Here is a 12137-nt window from a genome sequence, read left to right as displayed (position 1 = left end):
TCAGCGCTACATGCAAGTAATATTTTCTGACATGGTTGAGAATTTTCTAGAAATCATTATGGATGACTTCTCCGTTTCTGGATACAACTTTGACAAATGCCTTGGCAATCTGAAAAAGGTACTCAAGCAATGTGAGGAGGTCGATCTTGTGTTGAATTAGGAAAAATGTCACTTTATGGTGACTGAAGGCATTGTTCTAGGCCATAAGATCTCTCAAAAGGGAATTGAAATAGACAAAGCCAAAATTGAGGTGATCAAGAAACTACCCCCACCAACTTCTGTTAAGGGTATTAGGAGTTTCCTTGGACATGTTGGGTTTTTATAGAAGATTTATCAAGGACTTCTCCATGATATCCAAGCCCTTATGCACCATGCTTCAACAAAATCAACCCTTTATGTTCGATAAAAATTGGCATGCGCATTCTCCGAGCTGAAACAAAGACTTATCTCTATACCTATTATGGTTCCTCCGATTGGATGTCACTATTCGAGCTGATGTATGATACAAGTGATTTTTTCGTGGGAGCTGTGCTTAGGCAACGTAAAAATAAAATTTTCCATGTTATATATTATGCTAGTCGTACCTTAAATGAAGCACAACTGAACTATACTACCACTGAGAATGAATTACTTGTCGTGATATTTGCATTTGACAAGTTTAGGTCATACTTGATAGGAACCAAAGTCATTGTTCACTGATTACTCAGCTATAAAATACTTAGTGAACAAGAAAGATGACAAGCCTAGACTCATTAGTTGGATATTACTACTACAGGAATTTGAATTAAAGGTAATATATAGGAAAAGTATTGAAAACTATGTTGCAAATCATTATCTAGGCTAGGGAACAATTATGAATGTCATGACATTTTAGATATTCAAGAAGAATTCCCTGATGAGAAAATTTTATATGCCACAACAATTCTGTGGTACGCTAACATCGTCAATTTTCTTGTTAGTGCTATATTGCCATATGAATTGAACAGCTAGGGTAGGAAGAAGTTTAAGCATAATGCCGAGTTCTACTTCTGGGATGAGCCATTCTTATTCAAACAATGCGCCGATCAAATAATTAGACGTTGTGTCCCTGAGAAGAAGTAAAGAGACATTCTACACCATTGCCACACAACCTCATGTGAAGGACATTTGAGAGGTACGAGTACTGCTGCTAAGGTCATCCAAGTAGGCTTTTACTGGTCTTCACTGTTCAATAATGCTCACAAATTTTGCAAAGCGTGTGATAGATGCCAGTGCACTGAGAATATTTCCAAACGTCACGAAATACCATTGCAAAACATTATGGAGATCTAGCTCTTAGACGTGTGGGGCATTAACTTCATGAGATCGTTCCCATATTCTTTCGGAGACTTGTATATTTAACTTGTTGTGGACTACATATCTAAGTGGGTTGAAGCAATTGCCACATTGAGGAATGACTCTAAACCGTGCTCAAATTCCTTCACAAGAACTTCTTTACCCGATTTGGAGCACCAAGAGTCATCATCAGTGACGAGGGCACTCATTTTGATAACAAACAAATTGCCAAGGCATTACAAAAATATGGAGTATACATATAATTACCATGGCATATCACCCACAAACAATGGGCAAGCTTCCAACAGGGAGATCAAGCAAATCCTAGAGAATGTTGTGAATCCTAGAAGAAATGACTGATTCACAAAGCTGGACGAATCGCTCTGGGCTTATCAGACGACATTCAAAACACCTTTAGGAATGTCACCTTTCAAGATGATATATGGGAAAACATGCCACCTACATGTGGAGTTAGAGCATAAGGCCTTTTGGGCAATCAAGAAACTGAACTTTGATGCACAATTAGCAGGGGAACAAAAATTACTCGATCTAAATGAAATAAAGGAATTTCGAGCACAAGCATATGAAAATACCAAGCTTTACAAAGAAAAAACCAAGAAGTGGCATGATCGAATGCTTTTGCCAAGGCATTTTAATATTTTCCAGCAAGTGCTCTTTTTCAACTCGAGGCTGAAGCTCTTTCCTGGAAAACTAAAGTCATGATAGTCTGGACCTTTTAAAGTACACCGTGTCTACCCTCATGGCACTGTTGATATCAAGAATATAGATGATGACTCTATTTTCAAAGTTAATGGCCAGTGTCTGAAGGCTTATCAAGGAGCTCCGCCCTTGCGTGACAAATCGACACTCTTCTTGCACGATGTCGAAATCTACTAAGCATCTTGAATATGCCGTTACATTTTGGATTTACTCCTGTGCATAAATAAATGTTTATTTTGTTAGTGTTATATTCATTTTCTTTTTTGTCGATTATTTTATATTGTTTTATAGATTTAGGGTTCACACAACAGGCACATAATGATTGTACGATTAAAGAAAGAAGAGTGGGCGGCAATAAGACAAAAAAGAAGGAAACCTTTTCACCTTTTTACTTTTTTTTAGAATTTTTAGTTTTACTTTAGGGTTTATTTTAATTATTTTTTAATCTTTTTCCCCAACACCCCATCTACACGTTAAATAACCTCCATTTTACCTTTTTCATCTTGTTTTCATCCTTTTTACTCTCTTTTTCCCTCCTTAACATCGAACACCATAGCCAAAAAGCTTCAAGCTTTTTCATATATGTTTTTGTTTTGTCAACTACACCATAGTGCGCTCAAGTCCCTCAAGTATGGCTCAATCATCTCCATCGCATTTTGTTAATGAAGTGGTGCAAGAATGGTTTCAAAGGCTCAAAAATTGTTGGGTTTTTTGTGTGTTAGGCTTTGTTTTCTCTGACGATGAAGATACCGACCTCGACAATGATGTCATGGACATCGTTCACCAGCACTAGTAGGAAAAATTGCCAAGCTTCCGGGGAATATGAATGCCTCTCTGGTGAAAGAGTTTTATGCCAACTTATCACACCCAGATCAACATGTCGTGGTGGTTCGTGATATTTCTATTCGCTTTACCTCTTCGGCTATTAATCGTTATTTTAACTTGCATGATATTATTGATAACCACACCACTTTCGCAAAAAAAAAAACACAGATAATGAGACTTACCATGGCATATTGGAAGACCTCTAATTTTCAAACATAATGGAATGACCAACAAGTCAGCCGACGAACGATGGATCGCGAGAGGATACAACCGAGGGCTAAGTTATGGAATCATTTCATGAAGCACAAGCTTCTCCCTACTGCCCACAACACCACGATTTCACTACAGAGAATGATTCTGTTGCACTCTATTTTAGTATGGTGTTTCATTGACATAGGCAAGAAAATTTTGGAACAAGTTCATACTTGTTTGAAGCGACCTGCCAGTGCCTTGGTATTTCCAAACCTCATTACGGCTCTCTGCCGTAAGAAAAAGGTGCACAAGGAGAATTTTGATGAGATATTGCATGGGCTATCTGGTATTACAAAGGCCAATCTTCTTATGTTACTTGGATTCAAAGAAAACAAGGGAAAAGAAAAACAGGACAACACTTCCCGTGCTTAAGCAACCCAAGATGCCAGGGTAAAACTAGATGCCCTAGAGGAGGTCACTAAGCAAACCCAAGAGCACGTAAAACAGCTTACCAGCAATATGATGACCTTCTTTCCTTATGTAAATAGCCGAGATGAGTTTGTCACGAATGCTTTCATGGAGATTCTCACGCACGTTAATCTTGATTTTTCAGTATTCCCTGCTACGCTCTTGTAACCATCAGAAAATGTCGAGGCATCAGAAGATGCTCACCATCCCACTAATGAGGAGGAACCATCTGATCCTGATCAAAAGATCCTTAACGAATTAATTTCTTGCTTTATTACTAGGAACATTCGAACCCACCATGAACTAGTCTTATTTTATGGGAGTTCATTATGGATATTTAAGTTTTACTTTAATGGATGGTTGTTTTTGTATGATGTTATTTGTTTTGTTTATGATGTTTAATTCCTTAATGTTGTAGGAGCTATGAGAGTAGTCATTCCTTAGGAGATTACTTAGTCTTCGAGAGAATTATTAAGTAGCATTTCTTTAGTGTTCGAGAGAAACTAGGGAGGATCCACATAAGCAAGGGGTTCTAGGTAGTAACTAGGCCTAATCCAACCTTAGACATAAGGCTAGGATTTCAATCGACTAAAAGGAGTAATGCTTGATCGATAGGTTAGATGTTAGTGTTGCCGCTAAAAGGTATTACCGTGGCATATTTTGTTATCTGTACATATAGGATCCATGCACTTGCTAACGCCAATAGGTTTGCCATGGCATCTTAAACCTGTCGAGTCCTTGACTAGAGATAGTATAGGTCACCCTTAGTAAAATTTGTCGGGCAGATAAGACAGAAATAAAATCATCCTGAGAAGTATACTTAAGTTTCCGAAGTAACTCATATCATTCATTCCTGTAGTATTTTGTTGTATGAGGAGTCTAAATTCCTTATAAACAAATCCAGTATTTACATTTTATTTTGCCTTTACATTTTCATTTGATTGCACTGAACACAATATAATTTTCCACGACATCTCCATACACTTTGCCACAACACCTCCATACATTTTGCCACAACACCTCCACTTGCTACCATATTACCATTATTCCATTTCCACAACATCCATTTCATCTTACCACAACATTCTCATTTGTAAATAACATCACTAACTATACTTAGGTGAAATAGTAAATTGTTGTGATTAAGCTTATAAATTTCCTCTAACCCTGTGGGTACGATACTCACTCATCAATGTATTACTTGTTCGATTGTGTATAATTGCATATATTTTCACGACCATATATAGTAGTCACAATTTGCGGACATACATCCAACGCAGACTTTAGAATTAGTGGAGTTGGCTCCTAGTGGTGATGTTTTAGGCAAAATAGTTAACACAAAGCTATAATTGAATTTGGAGGCTGGCAAAAAAGAATTATACTAGGAAGAGAGGACGTGTGTGAACTAGAAATATTTGGTGATAATAAAATGATTTTTTCATAGATTCGCTTCCTAACGAAAGCATCGAAATAAAATTGCAACGTTGGAGACCGAGGATGGGGTTCGAGTTGAGAATGAGAATGGTATTGAAAAACTAGCACGAGATTATTTCTAAACTTTGTTCGTCTTTTCAAATTCGAAAGTGGATAGTGGAATTCTTAGTGGAATTCTTGATGGAATTGTCCCTAGTATTTTTGAGGATATTAAATTTGTCCTTTTGGGTGAATTTTCAAAATAGGACATTTATTCTACAATAAAATCATTGAGCCCCGAGAAAGCTGCTGGTGAAGATGGGCTAGGAGCTTTGTTTTATCAATGCTTTTGGTACATCATTTGAACATAGATTTTATAACTTTGCATTGGTATTATTCAGGGGCGTTTTGACATGAGATCAATAAACCATACTCATATTATTCTCATCCCAAAAGTGGACACTCTGAAAAAGTTGACCCAGTTTCGCCCCATCAGTTTATGTAATGTCCTTTACAAGATTGTCTCGAAGATGTTAGTTCACCGGATGCAACGATTTTTGCACGTTTGTATCGATGAGGTCCAAAGTGTTTTCGTTCCAGGACGACTGATTAATGATAACATTATCACGACCTATGAAATGCTTCATTCGTTTCAGAAGAAACATGAGAGGTAAAAAGGTTACTTTGCACTTAAACTTGACATGAGTAAGGCTTATGATCGAGTTGAATGGTATTTTTTTATGGACAGTAATAGAAAAAATGGGGTTCTCTACATGATGGATTAGTATTATTCAAGAATGTGTAAGCACAGTGACATATTCCATTATTATAAATGGAGTGGTGGGAGAATAGTTTAACCCTCAGAGGGGTCTCCGACATGGGGATCCGCTTAGTCCGTACTTGTTTTTCATATGTAGTGAGGGTTTATCATATTTGTTTCGCGGGTAAGCTTTTTTAAGGGGATTCCAGGGGGTTCGTTTAAATTGTTATGCCCTTATGATTTCACAATTGTTTTTTTTTTTTGCAGATGATAGCCTTATCTTCAGGAAGGCCAATGCACAAGAGACACTATGCATAAAGGAGATTTTGCGGGTTTATGGTGAAAGTTCTGAACAGGCAATCAATTTTGATAAGTTTGGACTGTTTTTAGCACAAATGTTATTGATGAGATTTGTAATGATGTGAGACGCATTTTTGAGGTGTCTAATGTATCTAATCCATAAAAGTATCTCGGTTTACTTTCGATAGTAGATTGAAACAAACATGGTGCTTTATGAGTTTAAATGACTGATTCAATGAGAGGATTAGAAGCTGGAGTATTCATGCGCTTTCTCAAGCGGGTATGGAGGTGTTTATCAAATTCGTGCTACAAGTTATTATGTTATTTGCAATGACATGTTTCCTGCTGCCCAAAAATCTTTGCACTGAATTGGAGAGTATCATGTCCCGATTTTGGTGGCAAAAATCTGAGAGCAAAAGGGTATTCATTGAAGTTCACGATCTTTTATTTTCCAATTGAAGGATTCGGGTGGCCTTGGATTCCATGAGTTAGGGAAGTTCAACACTGCACTATTGGCAAAACAAGGATGAAGATTATTTTCCAACTTCTTTGGTTGGTAGGGTCCTTCGAGCGAAGTATTATCCTCGTAGAGACTTTTTGTTGGCGAACCTATGGGCATAGGGACCTCCATCTCGATCTGGAACAATTTTTGTTTGTCAAACAAGAACTTGATCCTTATAGAGTCTCATAGGGTCGATTCTATTAGTATAGTCACAGATTTGATTGATAAGAATACGAGGAATTGAAGAGTTGGGCTAGTTCAAGAACTACTTTCCGAGGTTGAGGTGGAAGCTATTTTGGGCATTCCATTATCCAGGTACGGGCAAGCTGATTGAAGAGTTTGGAGTGTTGAAAAGAGAGGAATTTAGGATCCGTTTGTTTCATGTAAAACGTTTTTTGGAAAATGTTTTCTTCATTTTCCAGTGTTTGGTTGGAGAAAAACTGATTGGTCAACGTAAAACATTTTCCTAGTCAAAAGAATTTCTTTTGTGTTTTCTGGAAAATAACTTACGGTCTTATTTTCCGTAAGTCATTTTCCGAACTTTTCACTTCAAAGAATAAATACTCAAAATAATTTAATTTTATGAATTTAATATTAATAAAATATTTTAATATCATTTGAATCAAATTATTAATTATTAAAATATATTTATTAATATTTCTAATAATATAATGTTATATTTTTAATATTATAATAAAAATAATCAATTATATTGTAATTATATAAGATATTATATTTTTATTTTAATAATATATAATATTAATAAAAATTATATTATTTATTAATTTCATAAAAATAATATTATTAAATGATTAATAATGAATAATATTATTTATATATTTAATATTAATATAATAATATTTTAATATTTTAATAAAGATATTTAAAATATACTAATTAATATTTTTAAAATATAATATAACACTATTACTTTAATAAATAATTAATATAATTTATAATATTTTTATTTCAATAAAATATACCAATATTAATATTTTTATTAATAAAATTATTAAAAAAATATTTTAATAATAATAAATAAATTATTTTAATATTTTAAAAATAATAATATTAAATTTTATGATAAATAATATATTTATTGTATTTAATATTTATAATAAATAATTTTTAAAAAATTCAACTAGTGAAAAAAAAGTTTAAACAATAATTTCCAAACATTCTCAAAATTATTTTTCAGAAAATATAATTCATTTTACAGAAAATATTTTTCGAAAAATATTTTAAGCGAAACAAATGGACTTCATATTTTACGTAATTGCCATTTAGCGAGCTTCACATGGAATGCGATGAATTATCAGTGGCCTGACCAGTTATCAGATGCATCCTTATTCGAATGGATAAAGTGGTTGTTTAACCATTTTACCAAGGCCAAACATACTGAAATTGTGATCACACTTCGGGCATTATGGTACGCCCGAAACAAAGCTAATCATTAAAGACAGTTTGTTAAAGTTTAAGAGATAATCACCTTGGTTAGGACACAATGTTTGGAGTTCGCCTCGGCAAATCGTAGTCTCCAAGGGGCTGCTGGGCAGATGGTGGTACGTTGGAAACCTCTACCTCCATCGAAAGTAAAGATAAATTTCAATGCAAGATTTATTCAAGCAAATCGGAAAGCATGGTCAGGAGTTTTAGTAAGAAATAGTGAGGGGTACATAATGGGTGCTTGTCGTAGGAAAGGAGAGCCAGTTACCTCAATTTTTCAGGCGGAAGCTTTGGCGGCAGTCCACGCTATTCAGCTGGTCGCCGATTTGGGCTTATTAGATATCATCATCGAGGGGCATGCACGATCAGTTATAGAGAAACTCTCCAGAGACGAGAGGGATCTCTCGGAGATAAGTGCTTTGACATGGGAAGTGCGTCAACGAGCTCGATCGTTCCATGCATGTACCTTTCAGTTCGCCCAACGATCTGCCAACGCTATTGCCCACCTTTTAGCTGCCGATTCAAGTTCCGGCGAAGATGACCGGTTTTGGGTGGAAGAGGGGCCGGACTGCGTGGAGAGACAAGTTACAGAGGACAGGAGGTGGATTGACCCACCGTAATCTCTTTTCTGCTGTTCGTATGCTTGGAACTGGTTTTAGATCTATCCGATTTCTTTGTTTCTTCTCCATGGAAGCACTTAATCGTCCTTATCACTTTACATGGGGAAGCTGAAAAGCCAGCCATTTCTTTATTGTTTTGTTTGTTCAGTTTAATTTGCTTTAGTTTTATGTTAAGATTTGTTTACGTACAGTTGGGTTTTTGAAGTGTGACACAGCTAGGTCGCACTGTTTTTGGTTTTTGGATTTTATAAAAAGAAAATAATTTCAGTGACCAAAAATGTCTTATAATATACGATTTTAATTAAAAAAAATTTATGAAAATGACCAAAAAATTCGTAACCCGAACTCCAATTTTGCAACACAGTTTTCAAATTCGCAACTCAGTTTCTGCAATCGCAACGCGAATTTCTTTCTCGCAACGCGATTTTCTAAATTCGCAATACAGAATTTCAATTCGCAACGCGAATTTCTTTTTCACAACACAAGTTTCATTTTCGCAACAAGATTTTCTAAATCGCAATACGGATTTTGTTTTCGCAACTCGATTTTCGAATTCGCAACACGAATTTTAATTTCGCAACAACTTTTATTTTCGCAACAGCTTTTATTTTCGCAACACAAATGTTTTGGGTATATAAACTATGCAGCAACAACAACTCATAACCTAAATCTCTAAATCACAACTCATTCAATCTTCATCTATCACTCTCTCCGGCGACATTCGTTCCTATATCTAACGACATCCTTCCTCATCTCTATTTTTTTTACATAATTTTATTTCTATATAATTTTCAATGATTTTACTCCAAAATTATCAGCTATCAACTATCAACTTAATAAATATATGTTTTTCTCTAAGTTAGTGATGATATCTAGTTTATAGCTCGTTTGTCTAGTAAATTAATTTACAATTTGTAGAATTAAATCATCTAATGTTGATCATGTTTGGATAGATTTGTGTTTTGGAGGGTCATGAGAGAATGTTCATGGTGTTTTATAATATATGCCTTTACCCATGAATCTTCAACTAAAATTGTCATTAAAAAAGTTAACTTATGAAACTCTAATGTTACGTGTTGCAAAAAAATTGAATTTAGAGCCCCTAACTGGATTTAGGATATCTTATCTGAGAAAATGTAAAGTTTATTTGTTAACCGACAATGAAGATGTTGAACAATTCATTGCTTACATTAGTGTTTTGCAAGAAGATGATGTTACATTGTATGTTATTGAACCTAGAAGTAGTGAAGTTGGGTCAATAGCGGGTAGTAATCAACTAAGTTCTTCAACCCCAGTTTATGGTGCTCACAATGTACAACGTTGTTATCAACCTCAAAATTTAATGGTTCCACCACAATTTCATCACCAAGAAAATTTTGTTTCACCACATTTCTAATACCAAACACAATCTCAAAACCCACAACCTTTCTCTAATCCAAATCTCAATCAACTTTCAGCACCAAATTCCGATTTTCGTATTGACTAGTTAGACGATGATTAGCCAACAGAAAATTGTGAGTACTAGTCAGTATTCGAAATTTGATCTTGGTCAATACCCAGACTTTGATCTTGGTCAATACTCGGACTTTGATCTTGGTCAATGCTCGGATTTTGATGATGTTTCAGAAGAAGAATCAGACACTACGTGTAATGATTTTGATATTGGTCAATACCAGAATTTTGATGATGAAACAGCCACTGTCGAGGAAAATGTTGTTAATGATAATGATGAGGAAGTTACGACTCTGAATGAACATGTTCTATAATTCATATAACCCTGAAGAAGAAGAAGAAGAAGACTCCGAAGAAAAGAAAAAGAATAAAATGCCACGGGAGTATAACTGGAATATGTTAGAATTACTTCAGATATCGGAAGAAGAGTTGGTAAAGATAGCAGTTGATTGTTACACAAAAGTTATTCGTATCAAGAAAGATGATTGTTTTGATACAAAGGAAGACTTGAAGATAGCTTTGTATACGAAATGTATGGAAGATGGCTATCAACTAAAAGTTAACAAATCAAACAAAGATTGTTTCGAAACAAGGTGTATGATTGAAAAAAACTGTACGTGGCATATGATTGCAAAGAAGATAAAAGATTGTGAAATGTTTCAAGTTAGGACTTTTATTGATAAACATACATGTTCAAGAACTCAAGTTTTTCCTCAGCATAGACAGGCAAACAAAAAGGTGTTGGGTGGTTTTCTGGCTGAGTTAATGTTTTTGAATGGTAGAGTATATCGGGGACATGAAATTATGACTGACATGAATGCTCGGTTCAAGATTAGTATCTCATATTCTCAAGCTTGGAGAGCCAAATGTTATGCCTTGGAATTGTTGAGGGGGTCGCCAGAAGCATCGTTTACCCAATTGTCGGCTTATTGTCACAATTTAAAGCTGAAAAATCCTGGGTCGGTAACTCATATCAAAACATATAGAGATTCGTTCGTTTATCGCCATTGGTGCTGCAGTTAGTAAATCAATATAATTTTGTTGACTCATTTTTGTTAGTTACATGCATTTCACATTTAAATGATTATATTTCTTGTGTATATTAATTTGTAGATTCGTTCGTTTATTACTTGTATGCGCCCAGTTATTATAGTTGACGGAGCACATTTGAAAGGTCGATACCTTGGAGTAAACTTATTAGCAGTAACCATGGATGCTAACAATGGGATACTGCCAATAGCTTACGGGGTTGACAAATCTGAAACCTCTTATTTATGAACATGGTTTATGGGGCATCTTAGGGATTGCATAGGTCCTATTAGCAATCTGACAATCATATTCGATAGGGCAAACTCAATTGACAACACTGTTAGAAGGTTCTTCCCAGATGATTTTCATGGACTTTGTGGTGTTCATTTGTACAGAAATCTAAAATCAAGGTCTGCTGGTATAAAAATCACAAATAGACATACTGGAAGGCTGTAAAAACTTATCAGGAAGTGGATTTTAATAAGCATATAAATTGTTTAAGACGTGTTTTGCCTCAATGTGCTCAAACACTATAAGATGTTGGGTTTGAAAGATGGTCAAGAGTACATCAACTTGGAGCAAGATATGGTTTTATGACGTCTAATAGTGCAGAATCAATCAACGCTCTAAGTCGTCATTCCCGAAAATTACCATTACTATGTTAATGGAGTTTTTTCGAGCTCTATTCAACAGTGGTACTACAAGAAAAGAAATCATGCATGTATTATTTCTTTAAATTCGTAACTTATCATATTTAATATATTTTACTAAGTATTATTTATTTAAATTTATAGGAACATTGGAACGTCGTGTTACACCATGGACTGAAAAAAAGATAACAAAACATGTTGTGAAGTCAACGTCATGGAGAGTTGAACCATGTTCAAACACTTTGTTTGAAGTATTGGATAATAACTTAAATGAGCTTGTCGATCTAAATGCAAAGACGTGTAGTTGTATGAAATGGCAAACATCTGGTTATCCGTGTGGCCAAGTTATAAAAGTTGCTCTTCATCTAAACCAAGATGATTCAAGAGAATACGTTATGGATTGCTACACTACAGACGTATATCGACAGACTTATGCCGAGATTGTG

This window comes from Hibiscus syriacus, unplaced genomic scaffold (genome assembly GCF_006381635.1).
Source record: "Hibiscus syriacus cultivar Baekdansim isolate YM2019G1 unplaced genomic scaffold, ASM638163v2 tig00110339_pilon, whole genome shotgun sequence".
Lineage (NCBI taxonomy): Eukaryota > Viridiplantae > Streptophyta > Magnoliopsida > Malvales > Malvaceae > Hibiscus > Hibiscus syriacus.
This window is presented reverse-complemented; position numbering follows the sequence as displayed.